Source organism: Odontesthes bonariensis, chromosome 2, assembly GCF_027942865.1.
Source record: "Odontesthes bonariensis isolate fOdoBon6 chromosome 2, fOdoBon6.hap1, whole genome shotgun sequence".
In the NCBI taxonomy this organism is placed as follows: Eukaryota; Metazoa; Chordata; class Actinopteri; order Atheriniformes; family Atherinopsidae; genus Odontesthes; species Odontesthes bonariensis.
In genome coordinates this window covers 2,265,587-2,290,636 of record NC_134507.1, presented here as the reverse complement: position 1 = coordinate 2,290,636, position 25,050 = coordinate 2,265,587, and the positions used below count along the sequence as shown (strand labels likewise).

Sequence of the window (25,050 nt, the reverse complement as noted above, 5' to 3'; positions counted from 1 at the left end):
TTTTTATTTAACCAGGTGAACCCCATTGAGATCGAAATCTCATTTTCAAGGGGGACCTGGGCAGTAATCTGCAGGACATATCAACCTGGTTACAAAAATTAAAATTAATACATACATATACACAGAGGTAAAACAGTATAAAACAATTTAAAAACAATGACACTGTTTAAAAGAATCTCGTTGCCTGTTTTTTTAGAATCGCTCGAAATAAATCGAGTGAAATCCATTCCGTCATCTTGATTTCTGAATGTAGCTGATTCCAGACAGTGGGAGCCATCACACTGAAAGCTTGCTTCCCTTTCTCAGTTCGGAAGCGTGGAACATGCAAATGAAAGATGTTATTGGAACGTTTGGCCCTCAAAATTAAGGTTGTTAAAAAAATTTCATGATAGTTATTATTTTACTACATTAAAGAAATTATATAAATTGGTCATTAATTGTGTGCCCTACTCGATTCAGGCAAATTAGATGTGTTTACCTTATCTATACCCCCCCCTTCCTGAAATGGTACAATGGTTCCTGAATGGTACAGTCTTCAAAGTTACCGCATCGGAGGTGGTGGAGCATCCTCCTACCTGACGTTTACCGAGTTATGCCCGTTAACAGTGAAGAAGATTTAGAATGTCAAGTAGGGTTGGTAATGAATAATCGATGATCGATTATTTGTTTGTAAGAATTTATTCGACTAAAATTCTAAGCCTAATAAATAATCGTTCTGATCGCGCGCATTATGAGAACAGCTATGACTTCCGGTATCTTGCGTGACGACAGACGAAACCGGCAGGTGGTGGTATGCGCAAGCACAGCGTAACCCGCCAATAACTCAAAGAAGAAAAAGAAGACAACAGACGAGCTGTGATGAAGCGGGCTAGAAGAAGTGCAGTGTGGGACCATTTCTCTAGAAAAGACAATAAAGTCCAATGTAATTATTGTGACGCCCTGTTTACCTACCATAGTGCAACGTCTCCACTAATATATCATCTAAAAAATGTACATCCGAACGTTAATTCCGGCGAAGCCAGCTCAAGCGGAGGGCAGCCAACCATTCAGGCTACACTAGGTAGGAGGATGTGTGATGACAAGCGAGCGAACAAAGTCACCGAACGCATAGTGAATATGATTGTGAAAGATATGTTGCCTTTAAGTCTGGCTGACTGCGAGGGTTTTCGGGAACTTATGGGATTTGTTGAGCCAGGATACCGTATTCCATCCAGAAAAAACGTTCACCAACCGCTTGGAGCAACAGTATGCTGAGAAGAAGGCAGAGTTAAAAGAGAAACTTGCTTCTGCCGACGTCGCTTTGACCACTGACTGCTGGACTGCTTTGACTACGGAGAGCTACGTTACAGTGACATGCCACTTCATAGATGAAGACTGGCAAGTGAAGTCGGCAGTCCTTCTCACAGAGAGTTTTTCAGACAAACGCACTGCCGACAATTTGGCTGAGAAATTAAAGGAATCTGTGGATGATTGGGGGCTCGCTGGCCGAGTAGCTGCTTGCGTGCATGACAACGCCAGGAATACAGTTGCGGCAAACGATCCCACTCGAGTGAGTTGGCAGTCACTCCCATGCTTTGCACATACTTTACAGTTAGCCATCAGTGATGGCTTCGCTCTTGACATGCATAGGGTCATTGCAGCAGCTGGGAGGTTAGTTAAGCATTTCCACCATAGCACACCTGCTACCCGCGCACTGGAGGCAAAGCAAGAACAACTACAACTGCCAAAACACCGCCTGATCCAGTCTTGCAAAACCCGTTGGAATTCGGTCTGTGACATGTTCGAGAGGTTAATGGAACAACGATGGGCTGTCACTGCAGTGCTCTCCGATCGTACAGTGACTAAAATCCAAAATGCCAGAATTCTCAAGATGAAAGATGAACACTGGCAGTTAATGGAAGACTCTTTACCTGTGTTGAAGGCGCTGAAGTGTGCTACAACGGTATTATCTTCAGAGACAGAGGTCTCAATCTCCAGCACATATCCCATTACCTTCAGCCTGATAAATGGTCATCTTAAGAGTGATGATGGAGGCCACCCCAAGATTGAAGCGTTCAAGAATGAAGTGCGGTCTCAGCTGGCCAAACGAATGAAGGTAGGCCTGTGTTTGATGTTGCTGCTACTAGTTCTAGCTATTTGTCTATAGCTATTAATAGACCAGCTCCAATGTTCTTATTTTTTGTGTATCTCTGCAGGTCGATTCGGACAACTTCCCTTCAACGTCACCAGCAATGATTGCTATGATCTTAGATCCTCGCCACAAACATTTAGGATATCTCAAGCCTTCACAAAGGTTGACTTTGAAGAATGCAGTACTGGATATCGCGGCCACCACTACTGTTGAGCAGAGTGATGCGGCTGACAGCGCAGGATCACTGCCGCGGGGAAGTGCTACTGCAAGTGCCATAGCTGCGCTTTTGGGTGACAACTACACTGCTAGTCCAAATGAAGATACGGAATTGGATGGCTATCTCAAAGACCATCCACCTCCCCTGGATACAAATCCCACAGACTGGTGGAAAAATAACGGAGGGAGATACCCAAGACTGGCTAAATTGGCACAGCACAATCTGTGTATACCGGCGACCTCCATCCCATCTGAACGAGTTTTTTCAGCTGCCGGACTGACAGTAAATCGATTGCGCACACGCCTTACCCCAGAACATGTAAACATGTTGATTTTTATGAACAAAAACACATAGGTGAGTCTGTGATGTATAATGTATGCAGGCAGTTGTTTATTAGCCTACGGTTGCTTGTTAGCCTACTGTTGTTTGTTAGCCTACTGTTGTTTGTTAGCCTACGGTTGCTTGTTAGCCTACTGTTGCTTGTTAGCCTACGGTTGCTTGTTAGCCTACTGTTGTTTGTTAGCCTACGGTTGCTTGTTAGCCTACTGTTGCTTGTTAGCCTACGGTTGCTTGTTAGCCTACTGTTGCTTGTTAGCCTACGGTTGCTTGTTAGCCTACTGTTGTTTGTTAGCCTACGGTTGCTTGTTAGCCTACGGTTGCTTGTTAGCCTACTGTTGTTTGTTAGCCCATTTCTTACCTTACTGTAGCCTGTAAGGTAGCCTGCATGTCGCCAATACATTGGCACGGCAGTCAGTTATAACAGTTCAGTGATATAATATGGCAATAAGCCAGGTTTTGATATCATTGTGTATTTATGTCCAGTTTGATGACCGTCAATTTCGTTCATAGCCTACGGTTACATAATCTAAGTTACAACTCAATTGTCAAATAGGCTAATTGCCGCCAGCATTGAGCTGAAGTTTTACAGAATACAGTCATTAGACCGTGTTATTTCTTAATGTCATTATTTTCCAATGTTATTATTATTTTTCAAAGGTCTAGTCTAGGCTGTAGCCTACTTTTTTTTCAAAGTGATCAGGCAGTGATGTGTTTGCATAGCCTACTCGTTAAAAATCCGTCGGATGCCATAATGCACTGTGATAAACTAAAGTTGACTACTAAATGGCATATTTTATTAATAAACCTATTTTTGATAAATCAGTCCTGTCCTGTGCGTGTTTTGACCTTAATTTGTGTGGGGGTGATGGTGAAGGCAAAACCATGTCGATGGCTCTGAGCGGGGACAAGTGACGTCATGCTTTAGTTAATAATCGATTAATTGTTTGATAACGTTATCAATATTCGAACATGAAAATTCCTGAAAAGTCCCAACCCTAATGTCAAGTAAAAGGCCACATGATTCTGGCGCTGACAAAAGAAAGAAAAGAAAACGGAGAGATGACGCTCGTGCATCCCTTGCTGGTAAATTCGTGTTTTTGGTGTAATTGTTTTGCTAACCCAACGTTCAGTGATATTGCTGCCAGCTAACGTCAGCAACCTAGGCTTGGTTAGCGATTGGATTTGACAAAAAGTTTGGAGTTATGAACAAAATCTACGAATGCTGGCGACCGTGTGTAGAGTTTGTGTAAAGTACAGCACTGTCACACGCTGAGTGGCGTAGCAGCCGCCAACAGGTGTGACGGGAATGATTGACATCTACCCATCATTCCCCTAAAAATCGAGAAAAGTTAACAAGACAAACGCCGTAATGGCATAAAAAAGAAGTTATATTAGTGGCGCGGAAAAATGGAGGAAGAAAAACGGCCTGAGGACAAAGGTAAGGCATGTGTTGGGTGATGTGGGCTGGATAGCTGGAGGGGGGACGTTTTTTCTGTTTATTTGTCCTGCTAGCTAGTCTCGGATAAATGTTGTGTAGCTGGCTGGGATTTGTTCGTTATAAACTCGGCTTCAGTGTTTGCTTCATGAAAGTTTGCTTATATAAGATGAGTATGACAGTCAGTCCTGCCATGGGAATGACTGACTGACTCCAGTTTATTCAGATTCTAGCAGGGAGGGAGGCATGTTGTTGTCCTGCTCTGTCATTGTTCAGCGGAAGTTGTCTCTCAGGTATTTGACACGATTTTGTATTCCTTAGGATTCATTTACTAAGTTTGCTGTGTTATTTATAGGCCTCTAATTAGAAGCGTTCTACTGTTAGTTTTTTAAGTGATATACAAATATTAGGCATCCTGTTGATTATTTTAGAATATTGTGGCAGTGGATCATTTTTCTTAGTTTTATTACTTTAACTAGTACAATGTGTAGATAAATGCAGAAACTTCTTAAAAGTGACAACTTCAAAAACTCTTTTGTTCCTCTGGCCATCAGGATGTACAACAGCTTTAAGTGATGGGCTTCTGTATTTCACTGGTCACTTATATTTTTAAACTGTTTTTTTAAATAGTTTTTTAAATTCTTAGATTGTTTATAATTGTATAAACATTTTTTATTGCTTTATGTCTTGCTACTGGATGCTTGAATTTCCTTCGGGATCAATAAAGTATCTATCTACTTTGTAATTGGGTACAATATTTAAAGGGACGCTGTACATTACAGTTTAATATTTAAAAAAACTCAAAATCTTTTATTTATTGTTTTCTTTGTATTATATATTCTTATTAGTTTAACTTGCCTGAGTGGTTCAACTTAAGATGTTAAATTTAAACTCTAGCCTGTTTTGCTCATAAAGTGTAATAGATCTTAGTGTTCCATCTAAATGGTTAGGAATCTCTTCATTGTAGTTTGACAAACTAGGGGCCCCCAAACGGTATCTTGCTTAGGGCCCCCACAAAGCTAGAAACGGCCCTGACTGAACCATTTCAACACGATGGCTTCATGTTGGTTCAGCGGTTCAGAAAGCTTCGGTTTCTCCATCACTGGCAAAGATTCACAGACCAGGACATAGACGGCCTTTATTTTACAGCAGATAAACAGGAAGTAGGCAGAGAGGAAGGAGGACCTGCAGCAAGGACCCCAGGCTGGGACTGGGACCCCAGAGTCAGACCTGGGACTGGGACCCCGGAGTCAGACCTGGGACCTGGACTCGTGCCGGCCCTGTGAGGACCTACAGCTTCAGTTCATGGAGCTCCTGCACCAGCTGAGCTAAAGGCTCCTATTTTCTGTGTAAGTGTTGTACTTTAAAGTCTACAGCTGAGCTTCTCTGGCTCTCTTTTCTACCTGAAATCCACCTTTAACTGAGCTTGAAGCAGACTTTAAGTTAACTGTGTGAACACCAGCAGTGGAGAACACATGGAACATTTCAGAAGACGTTTGTTGGTGTTTGATGCCAAAACATACGAACAATGACAGCAACGTATCAGCTGAACTTAAACTGAACAGATTAAACACGAGTGCAGGTCAAATATACTCAGACTTCTCTGGGTACTCGTCACTTTAATCCAGGTGAACTTCGGTGTCATTTCAGTAAATCACCTCTAAGAACACAAAAAGTGAACTGAACTCTCTTTTTGCTGTAGATTCAAAGAAGTCCGCTAACGGCACCGCTGGGTGGACTTCTTTGTTCTGAGTTGTTCAGTCAGGAACACAAACCGGTTATGGAGGTGACTTCCAGCTGTCGCTCACATTCAGAAGACCTCAGACTGCTGTTTGTCCCTTTTTGTTGGAGCTACAGGGACATCAGTGCTGCTCACTCTGCTGTGGAGCAGAAACCAAACAAAGATGCTGCTTTGTGTTTCAGTCTCATCCAGCTGCAGCAGTTTTGAACCTGAAAGCTACGGTGGCCGACACGTGCAAACGGCGAAACAAATCCAACAATAAAATGCTGCAAGAGAAAATGCGGCAATCACAAAAACGACCGGAGCACACGCGCTGCAAACATCAAAACACAACGGAAGTTCGCCAGGCCAGTAGGGGGTCTCGACCTGTGGGATAGGGGATATCTATGGGAGATCTACCATATTAATGAAAGAGAAGGAAGTCAAAAGGTAGTCATTTATGTCTTTTTTAAACACTTGGCCGTAATCTTTTACCTTATAATAGCGACATAACTCCGCTGCTCTTCTATAATAAAGTAAAAGATTACGGCCAAGTGTACCTTTTGACTTTCTTCTCTTTCATTAATATGGTAGATCCATCTCCCATAGTCGATCCCCTATCCCACAGGTCGAGACCCCCTACTGGCCTGGCGAACTTCCGTTGTGTTTTGAAGTTTGCAGCGTTTCTGTCTTGCATGTGTTTTGGGGTTTGCAGCGCGTGTGCTCCGGTTGTTTTTGTTATTGCCGCATTTTTCTCTTGCAGCATTTTATTGTTGGATTTGTTTCGCCGTTTGCAGCGCGTTTGTACGTGTCGGCCACCGTAGAAAGCTGCTTCGGGGGACATTTGAGGGAAGGTGTCTGTGAGGAGTTCATGTCGGAGCTTCCTGTTTGTGTTGGTGCAGCAGCACCACCTGCTGTCCAAACCAACCAACTGCATCAGTGCTGAAGCCACATCTCAGAGCTCCTTCAGGCTCGCTGCTGTGTGAGGCTTCTTGTTGCTGTCTGACACTGAGCTCACTGACGGACAAAATGTCCACGTTCATGTGTTCCCTGTCACACTCCTGATTATTCTACAGCAGCTTTCACAACAGGCTGGCAGAGGGAGAAATAGGCATTATGGCAGGATGTACGATCTCTCCATTAGCATTTACAATGGCCATGGAGATAATTATTAGAGCTTCCAAGTGGGTTGTACGTGGAGAGAGACGTCAGGATGGCATGCGCCTTACACCAATTAGAGCATACATGGATGATATAACGTTGGCAGGGGTGGAAAGTAACGAATTACATTTACTCACGTTACTGTAATTGAGTACTTTTTATGAGTAATTTGTAATTTTCTGAGTAGTTTTTGAAATGTGTAATTTTTACTTTTACTCGAGTACATTTTGACCCAAGTACTTTTACTTTGCTACATTTGAAACCCCTCACGTTACTGAGTAAAACAAATATTTATGGTGAAAAATTAAATGCGGGCGGAAATTTAAACAGCTGTCCCGGAACTGAAAGTCAATAGATGGGTTTCACTTGACGTCACTTCCGTATTTTCTAAGCGCGCGAACCTAAGTGGTGGGCAACCTGAGCTGGAGCCCATTGAAAACACTGTGTTTTGTCTGCCACTTTTTGCCCAAAATGCCTCAGTTTTGTGCCGTTTTTGGATGTTGCAATCGGTCTAACCGAGAGAAGGGAAAGGGTTACTATCGAGTACCTAAGGTAATCGCCCATAGAGGTGAGAAATGAAAAAAAAACTCACAGAACAACGCCGCAAAAAGTGGATAGCTAACCTACGTTTACAGGAGCTGAATCTGCAAATGCTCGTGTCTGCGGTGACCACTTCGTCAGAGGTATGCGCGAAATCTAACTGTTTAGTAGTAGTGCAGTAAAGTATTATGTTGTTAAATGCCAATCAACAGTAATGTAATGCGGGCTACGTTTGGGCTTCGTTTTGAAGGCTGCCCCAGCGCGTTGTTAGCTACTGAGTCAGTGGACTGGGCTCCGACGTCAGTATTTGGATCTCGGCATTTTATCAAAACATAAACATTTTTTATTGTTATTCCACAATGAAGTCCCGCAGGTCAGAGGGTTCTGGGGAATTGGAGGGGTACCTTGCCTGTGTGTCGGAGAGCATGGACCTGCTGAACTCCTTCCCAAACATTAAGAAGCCGTCTCTGAAACTCAACACAGGCCTTCCAGCCTCAGCTGCCTGTGAGAGGCTTTTTAGTTCAGCCAGGTTGCTCTTCACAGCAAAGAGAGCAAGACTTACAGCAAAAAACTTCGAAAATCAGCTGCTGCTGAAATTGAACAAGAGCTTTTCCGGTCTAAAGTTGTAGATTATGGGCAGATTTGTGGGATCCTGTGGGCACTGTATTTTGTATAGTGGGATCCTGTGGCATTTTAGTTTGATTTGTGGTATCGTGTGGGCACTTAATTTTGTGTGCATTTAGTTTTTTTTAATACTTTGATTGTAGTTTAAATTTCTTTATTCTTATCATAGTGTTGTCCATTGGACAATAGGACTGAAAAAAATACTTTATTTATCCCAGAGGGAAATTAAATGTTGATGTAACTCAATTAAATTAAGGAGTTATTATAGATGCTGATGGCTGTGGGCAGGAAAGATTTCCTGTAGCGGTCCGTTTTGCATCCAAACTGAAGAAGCCTTTGACTGAAGAGACTCTGTTTTCTGATAACAGTCTCATGGAGAGGATGTTCAGGGTTGTCCATAATTATGGTACAAGTTGTGACTGTCCTTGTGAGGAAGTATGTTCCTGAGCCCAGTTGATCTTTTGCAAGTGTGGATGTGCACTTTAATACACCTCGAAATAGATTAAAACAACTTGTACTGAATTTGATTCATGACTCATCCTTTTTTGCATTAAGAAACTGAAAGTATTTAAGTAACTTTTACTCAAATTACATTTTAAATGAAGTAATTTTGTACTTTTACTCAAGTAAATTTTGAGATGGGTAATTTTACTTTTACTCTGAGTAGAATTTAGGCAAAGTAAAGATACTTTTACTTAATTACAATTTTTCAGTACTCTTTCCACCTCTGGACGTTGGTGACTACAACAGTGCCATGTATGAAGAGAATACTCGAGAGACTTAATAAAAATCTAAAGTGGGCTGGGATGAAAATCAAACCTACTGAGTCTAGAAGTATCTCAATAAGTAGAGGGAAATTAAGTGATAGAAAGTTTGTAATAGATGAAGAAAACATTCCAATAATAAGGGAAAAGGCAGTGAAGAGTTTAGGCAGGTGGTACCAGGCAGACATGAATGATGGAAAGCAGGCAGTGCAGTTTGGGAAAGATGTTGCTGAGGGACTGGATAGAATAGATAAATCAGGGCTTCCAGGAAAGTTGAAGCTGTGGTGTCTGCAGTTTGGATTGTTTCCTAGGTTGATGTGGCCACTGTCTGTGTATGAGATTCCATTATCTGTTGCAGGAAAAATGGAAAGATTAGTTAGTTTTTACATTAGGAAGTGGCTAGGTGTTCCTAGATGCTTAAGTACTGTGGCACTGTATGGGAAAGGCATACTCCAGCTCCCAGTATCTAGTCTAGTAGAGGAGTTTAAATGTACTAAAGTTAGGACAGAGCTCCTGTTAGCTGGGAGTAAAGATGTGGTAGTTAGTAAGGTGGTTCCAAACCCAACCAAGGGGAGGAAGTGGAAACCAAGAACGGCAGCTCAGGAGGCAGAAGCAACTCTTAGACATACAGAGATTGTGGGTAATGTGCAAATAGGCCGGGGAGGCTTGGGGCTTGGCCCAGGCAAACCGGTGTGGAGTAGAGCAGGTCCCAAGGAGAAGAGAAAGCTAGTTGTTGAGCAGGTTCGTAGACAGGAGGAAATGTTAAGGGGTGCAAAGGCAGTGGCTCAGGCTAAGCAGGGACGGTGAATTGGGAAGGTGTAGAGAAGAAAAAGCTTACTTGGAAAGAGCTGTGGAGTATGGAGGAAAGGAGTATTGGATTTTTGATAGGGGCAACATGTGATGTATTGCCAACTCCCCAGAACCTAAAACTCTGGGTAAATGGAGACCCGTTATGTTCGTTATGTTCAGGTACTGCAGCTCTAAGGCATATTTTGTCAAGTTGTAAGGTTAGTCTGTCACAAGGCTGGTATACGTGGCGACATAACTAAGTATTAAGAAGCTTAGCTGCAGGTGTTGAAGATAAATGAAGGCAGGTAAACTTAGGAGGGTCTAAGGTGGAGAGAGTGGCACGGCAGCTTGGAGGATGCTTGTGATTGGGAGATGCAGGTAGATTTAGGAAATAAGCTTGTTGTTCCCCAGGAGATAGCCTCTACAAATCTATGGCCTGATATAGTCTTGTGGTCTAGGAGTAGAATGAGAGTCTATTTCATAGAGCTGACTGTTCCTTGGGAGGAATTAGTAGCAGCAGCATATGAAAGGAAAAAGCTTAGGTATGTGGAGTTGGGGGCAGAAGCAGAGCAGCGAGGATGGAAGGTTAGAATCTGTCCAGTGGAAGTAGGATGTAGAGGATTTGTTGCAAAGTCTGCTGTCTCATTGTTGAGGGAGCTGGGTGTAAGTGGACAGAGTGTGAGGAAAATAGTGAAGGAAGTGTAACACGACGTGTTTACAGCTAAAAAACTCACAACAGGACCAGTGCTAGGTTCGGCTTCGGGAGTAGTAAGAAGTGTAAGTGTATTAATGACCACAGACCAGAAAAATAAGTTTAAACTGCCGGCTTATTATTTGTTGAAAAGAAAATAACAATATTACAAACAGTTGACATACAATGACACAAAATGAAATTTCTAAATAGTTTCCCTGGGTCTTTCAGAATAGTTTATTTAATCCCTGTTTTGAAATTTAAACCTATTGTTAGGTACTAAAGGATACTATTTAATCAAACTTAGGTTATAGTTCTATTTAAGTTCAAGTCAATACTGTTAATCTATTTTGATTTACAGTTTATTTGGTTTTTCCTTTTAATTCTATTTTAGTTATTTAGTGTTCTTTTTAAGAAGTTAAAGTTTTTAAATTTCCTGTTTTAAGCATTTTTTGTTTCTATTTTAAACCCAACAGACAATTTCAATTCCACACACTGTAACAAGGATACTGAATGTGGTTCGAAGACAAAAAACAAAACACACAGAAATCCATCCAGCAAAAGACTGAATAACTTTCTCTCTGATGATCCTGAAGGGTTAATCCCGTTTCTCTGAATCCAGTGCTGTTTCAGCAGGACAACATGGGCAGCTCATACCAGTTTGGATGATTTGCAATAACCAGCAGAGGGCGTAGCTCCTGCTAGATGGTCACAGGGCTCCTGGGTTACGGCTTGCCATCTTGTTTCTCACCAGCGGAATCCAACTCAGCGATCAGCTCGGAATTTCCCGGTCCAATTTCCAGCAGAACCTTAACCCATTAAGGCCGGGAAAGCGTACATATCTTTTTTCCTGCAAAGGGTTGTTTTGCACCAATTTTCTTCAGATACTTTCATTTTCTTACATTTCTCCATACTTGGCCTACCTGGGGTTGAAAGTCTCGATAAATGCACAGCGTTTTAGCGGGCATATACCGGCTTTCAGCGAGTGTGACTCATATTTTGAGCGCCAAAAAAAATAATATATATATATATATGTTAGATCGATTCTTTAATTGGAAGCTCAAGAACAAGCCGAATTCATCTCAAGTTAAATGAAGTCTTTTTTTTGGCAACAAATGAAGTATCTCAGCGCTGGACTCTCGCAGGAAATCCGTCAGACAGAAATATTTTAATATTTCAAGATCATAATAATCTTCCAATTTAGAACTACAATAAAAAAGAAAAAAGAACACAAATAAAATAGACTTCAATTGGATACTTTTTAAATTTATTTAAGCTGCAGCATCAGGATGAAAGAGCCGCATGCGGCTCCGAAGCTGCGGCCTGCCGACCCCTGATGTAGCAGAAAGGTGTGATTCTTACAAACTCAGTGTACCGAGTATATAACGTAAACTCACTTTGAAGTAGTGCAGCAGGTCTCTGCAGGCGAGTTTTACTCCTCCAATCTCTTTTTCCACCAGACTTTCAGGTGACAGAAGTGCTGGGATGAGGTTAACCAGCACCTTCTTGAACTCCACATCGATATCTTAGACCAGGGGTTCCCAAACTTTTCCATGCCAAGGCCCCCCAAACAGTATCAGCTTCTGGCCCCCTTTGCAAACCACAGACAATGCATCAAATATATGTAAAGAAACATCAACTTTTAGAAGGTGTTTTCTTTCTTTTATTCACGGACAGCAGCTCGCTGTGTGAATGCAGCCTGACTAAAGTCAACCGTTTTTTGGGATTCTGAGGGATGTTTTTGTATCAAGTGACGCTGACGTTTCGAAGGTTTTGAACCCTCATTTGAGAGGGTCTCCAGACAGAGGACGCCATTTTTCATGGAGAAACTTTTTCAAACCTCAAAGGGCGTGGCGACGACTCAAAGTAACCCAAAATGAAATTCAAAATGGGTAACACTCCAATTTTTAAGAGTAGCCCATTTAGAAGTTCATTTTAAGTAACCTTTTCAGATTTCCAAAAGTACCCCAATATGAAATTCAAAATGGGCTTCACTCCAACTTTTGAGTTCCCCGATTCCACGGTTCGCATATGATCGAACTCCTCCTACATATTTAATGCAAAAACCTTCAAACTTGGCCAAGTAGCTCTTAAGACATGGGGGGAAAAATTCACGGAGAAACTTTTTCAAACCTTAAATGACTCGCCATAAAAAATTAAGTCGCTTACAACTTCCACATATATTATCAAATCTGTCCCAAACTGCATACCGTGATTGCTGGACCCGGCCTGAACATGCACATATAAAATAGTGATAAACACCTACAGCGCCACCTGCTGGTGGTCGGAAACGTCTTTTTTTTTCCCCCCACAACTCACATTTTATCAAACTCCTCCTACAGATTTCATGCTAAAACCTTCAAACTTGGCCAGGTTACTCTTAAGATAAGAGGGGAAAGAATCCTAGAGAAACCTTTCCAAACTCTGAACGGTGTGGGCGTGGCCAGGCGGTGAAAATTGTGTGATGGCGTTTGTGATTTGAAAGCCTTATCATCATCGCAAAATCATGAAACTTGGCACAAACGTCCACCCTGACGACCTCGTCCGTATGTAAAGGGTAACGTTTGTGGGCGGAGCAAAATGGCTCAGTGGTGCCCCCTAGAAATGTTCAAAAACCCCTCCACATTGGGGTTATTATGTGCTCGTACGTACGCAGAGGGTGTCGTGTGTGTGGGCAGAATTGCAGCTCCAGTGTCTAGTTAGGGACCGAGCAGTGAAACTGCAAGGACCCTAATGTATCTGTAAGGTTTTTTATTTTTTATTTTTTTATTTTTCGATATTCTTATTCTTTGCAAAAGGTATGCGAAAACTGGAGCCATAAGAAATATTAACTCCCACATACATTATCCAATCTGTCCCAAACTTCATACGGTGAATGCTGGACCCAGCCTGAACGCGCACATATAAAATAGTGACATCCACCTACAGCGCCTCCTGCTGGTGGTCGGAAACGTCTTTTTTTTTTTACACACCTCGCATTTGATCAAACTCCTTCTACATATTTCATTCTAAAATCTTCAAACTTTGCCAGGTTACTCTTAAGACATGGGGGGGAAATTAATTGAAAAACTTTTCCAAACTCTGAACAGTGTGGGCGTGGCCAGGCGGTGAAAATCGTGTGATGGCGTTTGTGATTTGAAAGCCTTATCATCATCTCAAAGTCATGAAACTTGGTACACAAGTTCACCCTGAAGACCTTGACCTTGAAAGTGCCATAACATTTGTTGTGCAAACACACTTTTAACATCAGCATCTTTCTGTAGTTTTTATGTAGAAGCCTCGCTCCACTGTCTGTTTCCTTGAATGACTTGCTGCTATCAGTTGTGTGTTTTGCCTTTAAGTGATATTTTAGACTGGAACTACTACGCTGAGAAGACAATTCAACTTGGCAGAGTTTACAGATGACTTTGGTTCTGTTAGAATATTCTATTCCATGTACAGAGGCTACAGTCCGGTTTGAGTCCCACATCGGACAGTCCTTTGCTGCGTGTGGTTTCCCCTCTCTCTAACCCCTGTTTCCTGTCTCTCTGAACTTTCCATTAAAGGCACAACAGCCTAAATTTTTTATTTTTTTTATTTTTTTAACTTTTTTAAAAAACAAAAAATCTAATTAAAAGAAAATAATAATAATTTTAAGTATTAAAAAAGAAATATATATACATATTTTTAGTTTTTTTTCCCAGTTTTAAAAAAAAAACAAAAAATTTAAAAAATTTAAACTAAAAAAAATGGCTCATACAGAACCGTACCCTGAACCCGTACCCCATCCAGCTCAGTGCCATACCTGGCGCTCTATTGACCGCTGACTCACGGTTGTGTTCATTTCTGGAAACGGCTTGAAAGTGGCTTTTAATTGAGAGCAAACGGCAGGAAAGCAGCTGTGCTGCTGCTCCCTCCGGTTCCCCAGCTGGGAGGACTCGTCCCTTCTCACTGGGACTCAGGCTGCTTCTGATTATTCAGCTTCACTGGGATGCTGTGGCAGCCAGAGGCATGATGGGAAATGTGTGCTAATTCTGCTACGTACAGCAGGCACCTGCGTCTCTTCTTCTCTTATTTATTTACTTTATTTATTATCATGCGCGTGTGTGTGTGCACATGTGTGTATCCTGACACAGAACTCACATTGAACTCAGCCGACAGCCGCGCCTGTTACGGTGTTTACTGTTTGGAAGCAGGGGACTGCTCGGTCTGCGCTTCGGTCTGCACAGCAGGCAGTGATACGAAGGGAGAGAAAATAGGGCCAAGAGATTGTGAGGTCTGACTTTTTCCTGGAGAACCATTTTGTGATGCAAATGTATTACTCTGTTGAACGCATATTGTTTTGAGAAGCAAAAGGCTTTATTTTTTAAACCCCAGCCAACTAGCCGGACTACCTTCATCAACACCAAAACGAGGCTGGAACTCTGCTCACAGGACGCAGCAGGGGGTAAGAAGATGTTCAGAAATGATGTTGCTGATATGGGATGTTATACAGCTTCATGTCAGAAGAGGCGAACTGTCCCTTTAAAGAGGCGAACTGTCCCTTTAACACAGAGTTGGAGGTACCTTCCAGAGTCTCTCTTAACTTGGTCGCTAAGGTCTTTGTGCCACTGATGAAATATTTCTAAGCATTTCTTAAAGAACAAGTCCAAGGTCCAAACCTTGGACACTGTTTAGTAAAATGCTTTTAAGGATTTTATATGAAGGAATCCTGAACTGGACGGTGTCTCCTGCCTGTCTCCAGTGGCAGCTGGGAGAGGCTTCAGCCTCGCTGCCACCCTGAATCGGATTAAACGGGTGTAGAAAATGGATGGATGTAACCCTGACCCTGAAAATAAATCTTAACTTAAGGTCCCCAGAAGCTAAGCTGCTGAGTCCAGGTGGCGTCTGACCCGGCTGTGTCTCTGCTCCTCTCAGAGGGGCTGGAGGACGTGATCCTGGAGGACGGCGGCTCCTCGGTGGACGTTTGGACGGACGTGGCGTCGCTCTGCTCCGGGCTGAAGCGGGAGGACCTGAGCCGGACTGTGAGGTCCGTCCTGCTGAACCAAAGCGGGACTGGAGTCCGCTCACCAGACCTGGATGGAGGGCGGCTCATGGAGCATGTCTTTCTGTGAAAACTGGACCAAACAACTGTTCCTCTGACCCTGCAGCTGTGTTCATTCTTCTTCTGACACACACCACATCAGCCACCTCTCCCTCACTCTGTGATAACATCTGAAGACTTTCAACTGTAAGCTGAGCCAACAGAAGTCCAGTTTCAGCCCAGTACAAAAATAAAGAAATGCTTCTGTTCTGCTTTTCTTTTAGGTGTAGATCTGAATAAATGTGTAACCTTTGGTGTGTGTTCAGGTTTTCCACCATTCTTCAATCAGAACATCCATGAAAACTGGATTTGATTTGATTTGGACTCTATTTTCACTTCTGAATTTCCCTCAAATTTGCAGTTGAGGGGTCATAAATACTATAAAACTCTGCAGTTTTAGCTTCTCTTCTTTGGCTCCCTGTTAGATTCAGAACAGAATCTAAGATTCTTCGCCTGACATATGAAGCTCTGAATGATCGAGCTGTTAATGGCTGACCTGAGCTCGGTTCACTGTTGTTGGTCTCGTTGCTTTCATGCAGCGCTCTATAATGCCTCAGCATACATGAGCTGTTATCGTTGAATCCAGTTTCTTTGGAACACAACAAACACGTGGAAGATGGATATTAGTACACTGAAAAAACAACTCATAAGATTTACTTAAAAAACCCTTTGTAAGTATTTCCACTCAAATGATTTAAGTAATATTTAATGCTGCAATATCAAGTCAATTTTACTCACCATAAAACATAACAGTTTTGAAGATATTAAGTAACATTTAATTACATCTAAGTTTTAAGTTATATTTATTTAAACAAATGAAGTAAAATCTACTTGTTTTTCATAGGCAGGAACATCATTTAAGTAAATGTGATATATCTGTAGTATTTGCTGTTATGAAGTAACTTAGTAGATTTTAACGATACACTTTCTGAGTAAAGTTTATGCAGTATTTCTAGGTTTATGTACATACAACTATTAAACATTAAAATTGTATGAGGAAACCTAAGTAAAACTTACTCTTCCCCATAATTAATGTATTACGTTAATAAAATGTTTAATTTTACTTAAGAAGCTCTAGTTCTTACTGAATCTTAAAAATAAAAGGTAGAAATTATGACAGTTACTCTAATAGAGTTTACTTCACCAAAAAGTCACTTTTTTCAGTGTACATTTATTTATAATATTATTTATTTTATACCTAATAATATTAATTATTCTATTTCTAATATGTAATGTATATGCTATTTATCTGTTTCCCTATGAGATTAATAAAGTATTTCAATTATATTCTATGTCACACAATTATTACTATAAGAAATAAATAATGATGTGGCAACACTTTTCTGTCCCGGCAGTCAGGAGGATGTGCCAGCTACTTCTGTGCCGAGTGAAAAGCTGGAGGGGTCGTAACAAAGAAGAGGAACAGACTGAAGCCCAACTCAGCTGAAATCATCTTGTTGTTACATAAACATCTTTCAACCTTTCTATAAATCTTACTAAAGCATATCTCTATTACATACAGCATTTTATGATGGCACAATCACGTTATAACACAAATATATTATTAATGTCTCTAATAAAACAGTCAAACATTTAAAGATGCACATGGAACCTTTATTGTTCTGCAGAACAGTCTCTCTGTTTTATAACACCCGGCCCTTTAAATGCTGTGTTGAAGGGTGGCCAGCAGATGGCGCCATAATTAATTTGATCAAATGCTTTGACTGGGACCCCAGAGTCAGACCCGGGACTGGGACCCGTGGCGGCCCTGTGAGGACCTACAGCTTCAGTTCATGGAGCTCCTGCACCAGCTGAGCTAAAGGCTCCTATTTTCTGTGTAAGTGTTGAACTTTAAAGTCTACAGCTGAGCTTCTCTTGCTCTCTTTTCTACCTGAAATCCACCTTTAACTGAGCTTGAAGTAGACTTTAAGCTAACTGTGATGCTGTGCGTCTGACGTCATGACGTCTCCGCCTTCCCCAGAACCTTCTAGAACTTTCCAGAACTTTCTACCGGCAGTTGGGCTGACCGCCGCTCTCTCGGCTCTGACAACTTGGGAAATAAAATAGATGCTGAATTACCACCCCCTCCATCGTTTTTTAAGGTTAGTAAGAGGAAAAACAAATAATTTAATTGTAGTAAGTTTAGTTAGTTTAGTAAATTTCCGCCGCGAACACCTGCTAGCATCCCAGACAGCTAGCGGGGCTAGTAGCTCTCCTGCTCTCTGGGTTTAATATCGTAACGGTAGCTTACAGTTGTGTATTCATGCAGTGTTGGTGTTGGCTTAGTGTTGGTTATACATTCGCAAAAAAATTATATAGATATAGATACATATCTATATCTATATATATTAATGGCTATAAATTAGCCCATTATCGCAGCTAGCTGGGTCGCGGTTGTCTTCTTCTCTACTTCGGGCGCGCGCATTTATACATGACCGTTGGTTCACGTGCCTGTCGGCGCGCACAGTTCATGCAGATGACCGAATAAATAAAATATTGCACAGGGTCTTTTAGTATGTAAAATCGATCGTGGAGATTTCTGCGAGAGAAGAGTAATAGCGTCAGAGCAGATCACTTACCGTAACTATGGTTACCTCAGGTTTGACTGTCTCCCGGACATCTCACCCTGTGGTAAGATGGCCGACTTGCGGACGTTCTAAACTCAGACGTAACACATCTAGCCATTCTATACATATCTATGTGGGGGGTGATATTAATGATGCTTTAACTGTGGTGTTTCCGGGAAGCGGGCATTTGCTTCCACCTGCGTTGCTTTCAAAGGACTTGAGGTTAACGGCGAAACCCCGCTGCACACGTCTCTGTCACGCCGCCATTTTGGTCCTTCCTTCACCGACTTCAACCCCCACCGGGAGCGTTGCAGAAGCCAGCGTTTAGCCCGCCAGACTTTGTTTACTTGCTCAGGTTTGGAATACATATATTTAAGTACATAGATGCAGATGAACGCTGTAAACATGATGAAAGCCACAATATGATTGCACAAACTAACTCTGACATATCTTTAACCCTCAGGACTTCTGTACGGCAGAGCTTCCTTTGGTTCCTGTCAACCTCTCCAGAGGGGCGTCTGCTGATGGCAGAAGGATTATATGACCTCTGGTTGGGACCCTGGTCAGTTCCACAACCCTTGGCTTGGTGTCCAATGTGACGGCTCCCCCCAGCTGGCCCGCTGTATTCTCAGCTCTCTGACTTCTTGTGCCAGAGGGACAGTCCTGTGTGGAGGCAGCCCAGGCAGCTGGTTTTATCTGTGAACCTGCATACTTTCACTTCAGCAACAACAAAGGTATGCAAGCCCTAAATAGTGATAGTAATGACTCATTTTAACTTTATCTTAATTTAGTTTTACACAGAACAGGGATCAGTTAAATAAATATATTTATATATAGATAAAAAATTAGAGAGGGCTGGCTACATTTGAATGAATTTTGTGTTCAAATGATTCACTTTATGTTGGCCAATGTGGCAAAAAAAATCACATCAAAATCTTATTCATGATATTCAAAAGCTGAGATGACATCTCGTCAATGTCGAATGAATTATAGAGAGTAATGTAAAATTAAATTCTGCTTTTGACAGACGGGATTATGAAAACTTGGAGAAGGATATTGAGCTTAAAATTGCTTCAGTGCTCCTTAAGTTGGAACACATCTTTCTTGTGTCTAATGCAGCTGTAGATGAGCTTTTACAGGAGTTCAACTTTTTGATTGGTTCTTTTTCTCTGCCAATTACCCAAAAAACTATTAGCCAAGTATTACAAGACGATGGATGCCAGTTTGACCCGTCAGCTGTTGAAAAGCTGGCCAGTGTACTCTGTGAGACAAACCCTGTTTAAAAAAAGCAATTGGAGATAAAGGTCCACTTTCCAGTGCTTGGAGGTGAAAAGCTTACTATAAGAGCCACTTTAATGTAGTGGAACCATCGGAATATATATTTGACCGAAAGAATCATAAGTCATTCCAATAGATTTTAATTTTAAAGGTGATAGAGAATGGTTGAATGGGGCATTAATCCTTGTTCTGTGATGTGATATGTAGCCCAAAATAAATTGGTTGGGTCTGTAATGGCTCAGAACCTCCCTAAAAGGCTCTCTGAAACAGCTGTTTCTATGCTGGGTTTAGAATGCATCTTTTTCCGTCGTTTCAGAGCTTATCTGGCAACCTCATTATGAAATGCAGGTTGCCGATGCTTGATTGGCTGCCCTTGCTCTCACTGAAAACAGAGCTATAGAGTAATACACCGACTGAAAAGAAAGCTCATCAGAATCAGAATACGTTTTATTGCCATTGTTAGTGAAAAGTGTTCACTAACTAGGAATTTGCTGCGGCGTAATGTTCAAACATGTACCATAGGATAAAAAATAAAGAATAAAAATATATGAATACAAAATGTACAAGGTGCAGGGCTGGACTGGGGAAATTTTTCAGGCCGGGCATTTTTAACCAAGACCAGGCCATCACCAGGTATTGAAGGGGAAAAAAATTAAGTGCGCTGTGACAGCATGTTTTTTTTTTTGTCCCTTAACCACTGTTTCCACTCACTAATACAAAATTATTATGACTTGATCAGGTGCAGTGACAATGCATCCTTGTTCATATGTCACCAAAAATCATTCCCTTCCAAACATCAAAACCAATCAGATAAAATAGATATACAGTATATAATATCACTGCAAATATTGAATATAATTTTTTTGGATGAATGTTATTTTAAATCATTCAACAAAACTTGGATTTAAATTCTTCTTTTTATTTGACAGTCCACAGGTCTGGCCAGTCACTACTGATGTCTACAGAGAAACAGCTAAAATGATGCATGCATCACACATCTCACACCCACTCACACTATTGTGATCACAATATTCCCCAGCAGGACATACGCATCCCCCTCTTTACATTAACAATCTGGGCAAAGTGAGGCTACACTTCTATAAAGTGGAGATGCATTAGCTGCCTTTGAATACTCTGACCTGGTGGTGGTAGCCTGGCTCCTTGTGTCTGCCCACACTGACCTGCTTCAGGTTGGGAGCTGCCAGGGCTGCTGGTTTCATGGCTGGGGCCTGTCTGGGTCTGATCTGGGTCTGACTTGTGCTTCTTTACAAAGAAGTCTTTTCATTGTTATCTGTCCCTACACAAAATAAGACAGCCGGGTTAAACCTCAATATTGTGTTAATCTTAAACTCTTTGTCTCCATTCTTGTGCTTTAACTTACTTTAAAACCAACTCCAAGCCGAGCTGCTATAAAATTAAACCAAATCATGTAGGTTAGTCAGGTGAAGTAGCTTGGCTAAAGTTGTACTTTTATACCTTTATAATAACAAAAAAGCTTTTCATCAGTTTCATCTAACGTTACAGTTATGAAATCCTTATGAACTGTGTTGATTATACACTTACTGAAAACCAACAATGATTAAAGTGCTACATAATAGCTTCATGCTAACGTGACATTAGCCTTTCATAACTTTAGCCTACTCGTTTAGCCTAACAATTGGCAACAAAATATCTTCTCTAAATGTGCAATCTTTAAAAACAATGATTAATTTGGAAATCACATTAAAACTTAACTCAAAATGATGTATTCCAGGAAAGTAGGTTCACTCTGACAGTACAACAGGACACTCTCTATGCCTGCCACTCATTTCAAAGACGCCGCGTTTCTCACTCATCTTTCAACTAGACTTGCCTGTCAATCAACTGGAGTGACACCTGAGGTGTCCAATCAGGTTCCAGAGGTGGCCGTTCGGGAGCCGAGTCAAAAGTGCCGAGCTTCGCCCCTGGCCTGCCCCTCACCTCATTGGCCCAGGCTTCAATCAATCATGACTAAAGGGCCGATCTACCAGTTTATGCACCAATAGGAGGGTTTATATACCGTTATCCACATATTGTTTTAAATCTTTATTATATTATATTTCGTAAAAAAAAAAAAAGCGCAGGCCAGTAAGTCATCAGGCCAGCGGGCAAATGCCCGGTATGCCTTACTATCAGTCCAGCGGTGACAAGGTGTGTACAACAATACACAGTATCCAATATACAGAGCAACAACAGTGCAGCTTCATTAGTGCAGTTTTAATGATGGTAAAGTGACTGGGGCAGGTTATGAGGTGATTATGAAGTGTTCATAAGTCCAACTGCAAGGGGGAAAAACTGTTTTTGTGACGGGAGGTTCTGGTCCGAATGGACCGAAGCCCCCTGCCCGAGGGGAGCGGTGCACATAGAGAAGGGTCAGCTGTGATCCGACCTGCTCGCCCCATAGTCCTGGAGACGTGCAGCTCATGGATAGATGGCTGCAGCCGATCAGCTTCTCAGCGGAGCGCACAGCTCGCTGCAGTCTGTCTGTCCCTGTGGGAACTGACCATGAGCTGCTCGGAACGGAGCTTTGTGAAACTACTCCGTGAAATGCGCGGAACAAAGGAAAAGTCGGCGGTTGGGGATGCTGTTAAAAATAAATAAAAGCCATTGATCGCGAACATTGCTTTCCGGGGGAAGAATATGTAACGATCCGCTTTCACACCAGTTCCTGTTTCTCGCCGAAGGGGCGTGTCTGAAACGGAGTGGCTGTGGACTTGGGTGCGGGGGGGGGCGATTGCTGAAAAAGTGACGTCACTTTTTCACAAAAATGGGCTTGTAACTCTTATGGGGGATACTCAAAAAAGGGGAGAACTTGAAACAGAGGTTCTGACACTTGCTGGCACTTCGTGTGTACTCCCCACAGCGGGGAGACTCAGAACTAACACCAAAAATGGGAAAAAGTCGATTTTGATTCTCTACCCCCTTTAAAGTCTTTGCAGCAAATTCTTGACTGCCACACAATCTTGGATCAGGCTGTAGATTTGAAAACTGTAGATAATCAGCCTCAGAGAACTTGCGTGCACTTAAACAAAACTATCTGGGATGATGCCTTCTTCAATGAAAATGGACTGTTGTCTCAGCAGGAAAGCATTTCATTGATATTATACATTGATTTGAAATATGTAATCTCCTTGGTCCATCCAGGAGGAAGCACAGAATTTGTGGCTTGCACTGGATTCTGGGTAATTCTGGGCGGCTTTAATCAAAAGTAATGATCTGAAGTGCCATGGGTATGAGAAAGTGTTAAAACCTTTAACTAACGATCTTGTAATTTTGGAACAGAGTGGGATATTTCTGTCAAAGCTGGGCAGAACAGTAAAAGGCACAGTTCAGGGTGTGGTCTCCGACAACCTTGGTGCACACAGTATTGCTGGATTTGTTGAAAACATCTCAGGGACATACGCATGTAGATTTTGCATAGCGGAAAGATCAGAGTTCCAGACTGAAGAAGTCAGCAGTGAAATCTTTACTTTGAGAACTAAAGACATTCATGCAGATAATTTATTAATCCTTGAGGAAAGCAAATTACCCAGTTATTATAGTGTGAAATCAGTGTATTTTGATGTTACCTCTGGGTTTCCAACAGACATTGTACATGATCTTTTTGAAGGAATTGTTCCTTTTGAACTTGCACTTTGCCTCAGTTTGTTAATCAAAAAAAGTATTTCACATTGTGTACATTGAATGAAGAAATATCATCTTTCAACTTTAAGTAGCCTGACGAAACAAATCGACCTCATCCTGTGGCTCTCAGTTCTGCATCCAAAAAAACTGTTGGGGGAAATGCATGAGAGCTGGAGTCTAATTAGATTTTTGCCTTTGTTGATTGGGCAGAGTGTTCCTTGTGAGGAGCCTGCTTGGCAGATCTTAACAGACCTGAAGGACATTGTTGATCTCGTTGTCAGTCCTGTTCAGGACTCCATCACATATCTTGGTTTTAAGATCAGAGCACAGAATTAGGTTTCAAGAGGTTTTCCCAGACTGTGCGCTTCAACCAAAGCACCATTTCTTGGAACAGTATCCGTAAGTTTGGGCCACTGAATGTGATAAGTTCTTTTAGGAAGTGCGAAAACAAACGCCAGACTCGTACAACACTATTGTGTTCTCAAAACATATTTATTTCACACTGTAAGCCAAAATGGTGTGATTTCATAGATTTAGTAAAAATTGATTTAATGTCATCATTGTGATTTCTAAGAAATGTGTTGTAGAAGCTGTTCAGCAGTTTGGTTCCACGCGGGAATCAGTCGGATCCCGAGGCTGTCCGCATTTCATCATGTTTCATCAACCGTCCTCATGTATAATGCACGCGGTTCACCCACCGGGGGGGCAACCGCCATTCCGACAAGGCTTTCCATATCAGGAAATGTGCGTCACTCAACAGGTGAGTCCCTTCTTCCTGTTCATGCATTTTACATGTTTTAAGACGTGTGTGCAGATGTGAAGCAGTCTTTAAAAGCCTAATTAAGTTTCATAGAACTGAGGTATAACGCACCCCAAAAGCAAAGGAATGATATTCAAATAGTTTACCACACAAAAAGAAGCGACAAACCCTGTTCACTTATTGGTTTTAAACTGATGATAATAGGTTTTGGGCAGCCTAATACATGAAATTGGTTTTATTTGCAGCACCGGGACGTCCGACACAGGTGAGCTGTCACTGATGTCTGATCATAAAGGCGGTAGCATGGTTGCCGCGTCTGTCACGGCGGTGGTGGACCGTGACGTCAAAATGACGTTTCAGGCCTGGCGCTTGCCTTGAAAAGACGGCGCAGCGCGCTGTCGTGCACCAGTCGATTTTTGTAACTTGGCGGCGCCGAGCACAACGAACCGGATGCACCGATGTGAGACCAGGCTCAGTGAGGAGGTGCGTTTTTACAGGCAGCTGTACGAAACTGCAGGGAAACAGCACAGGGAGCACGTAAACTCCCCAAACTGGTACACAGAGATTGGCAGAACTTTGGGGAAAGAGGGAGAGTTCTGTAAGAATGTGTGGAAGAAGCTACGGGACAGATACGTGAAGGCAAAGAAGAGGGCAGAGACTCTGTTGATGCCGTGGGCTTCAAACCTTTACCTCTTTTAACTGAATTAAAAAATTAAAATGATCCGAAAACTGCAGCAGTATCATTAATTACAGTATTCTTGCTCTTGACAGCGGCATTGTTTTCTTCTCCACTTTCGTGGTTGTAGAGTAGAGGTAACTTTCACGCAGCAGCGCCACCTCTGTGACGGAGAAAATTGCAACTACTGGCGCGCAACGACTTGCGCCACTATATAGGGTCCTATGGCGGGCACGAACTCATGACGTCATCAACACCGCTCGCGCGAGCAGACGCGGTAACCATGCTAGAGCCTTAAGCGTTTTAGAGGAGGACAGGGGAGGAGATGGCTCCAGAGTGGTGGTGATAGTAATGCTGTAATCAGACACTAGTTCACGGTTCAGTTGTCCTGACCTGCAGTCCCCAGAGAATAGTAGCTTAGAATAGAAGGAACCAACTTATTCCAACTTTTTGTTGGAGTAAGTTGGTTCTGACGTCTCAGTTATTCAGTCTCTGCATGTTATTGATGCTCACCTCTGTACCAGCTGACATGTTCTGGCTGGAACTAGTCAGTGATTTCAGGTGTGTAACTGGAGCGCTGGCATTGATGTCTGTAATTGAAATGATTAATGTTGCTTATGATGCATTCAAAAGGCGCGTGCGCTCTGTGGAGAG

At 42.1% G+C, this 25,050-nt stretch overlaps 1 protein-coding gene and 1 pseudogene across 2 annotated transcripts in view; both read left to right on the top strand.

The window, feature by feature from the left end:
* Positions 1-25,050, top strand: part of LOC142388736 (NACHT, LRR and PYD domains-containing protein 14-like) — a 65,127-nt gene that overhangs the window by 14,495 nt on the left and 25,582 nt on the right. Inside the window, exons 1-2 of one of the 2 annotated variants that reach the window (XM_075474296.1) lie at positions 18,557-18,774; positions 23,535-23,720. The exons of the other annotated variant lie outside the window; for it this stretch is intronic. The gene's annotated coding sequence lies outside the window, so the exon portion shown is untranslated. Of the gene's footprint in view, positions 1-18,556; positions 18,775-23,534; positions 23,721-25,050 lie in introns of those variants that run through there. 2 annotated transcript variants of the gene reach the window in all.
* Positions 400-3,745, top strand: LOC142388881 (E3 SUMO-protein ligase ZBED1-like; annotated as a pseudogene).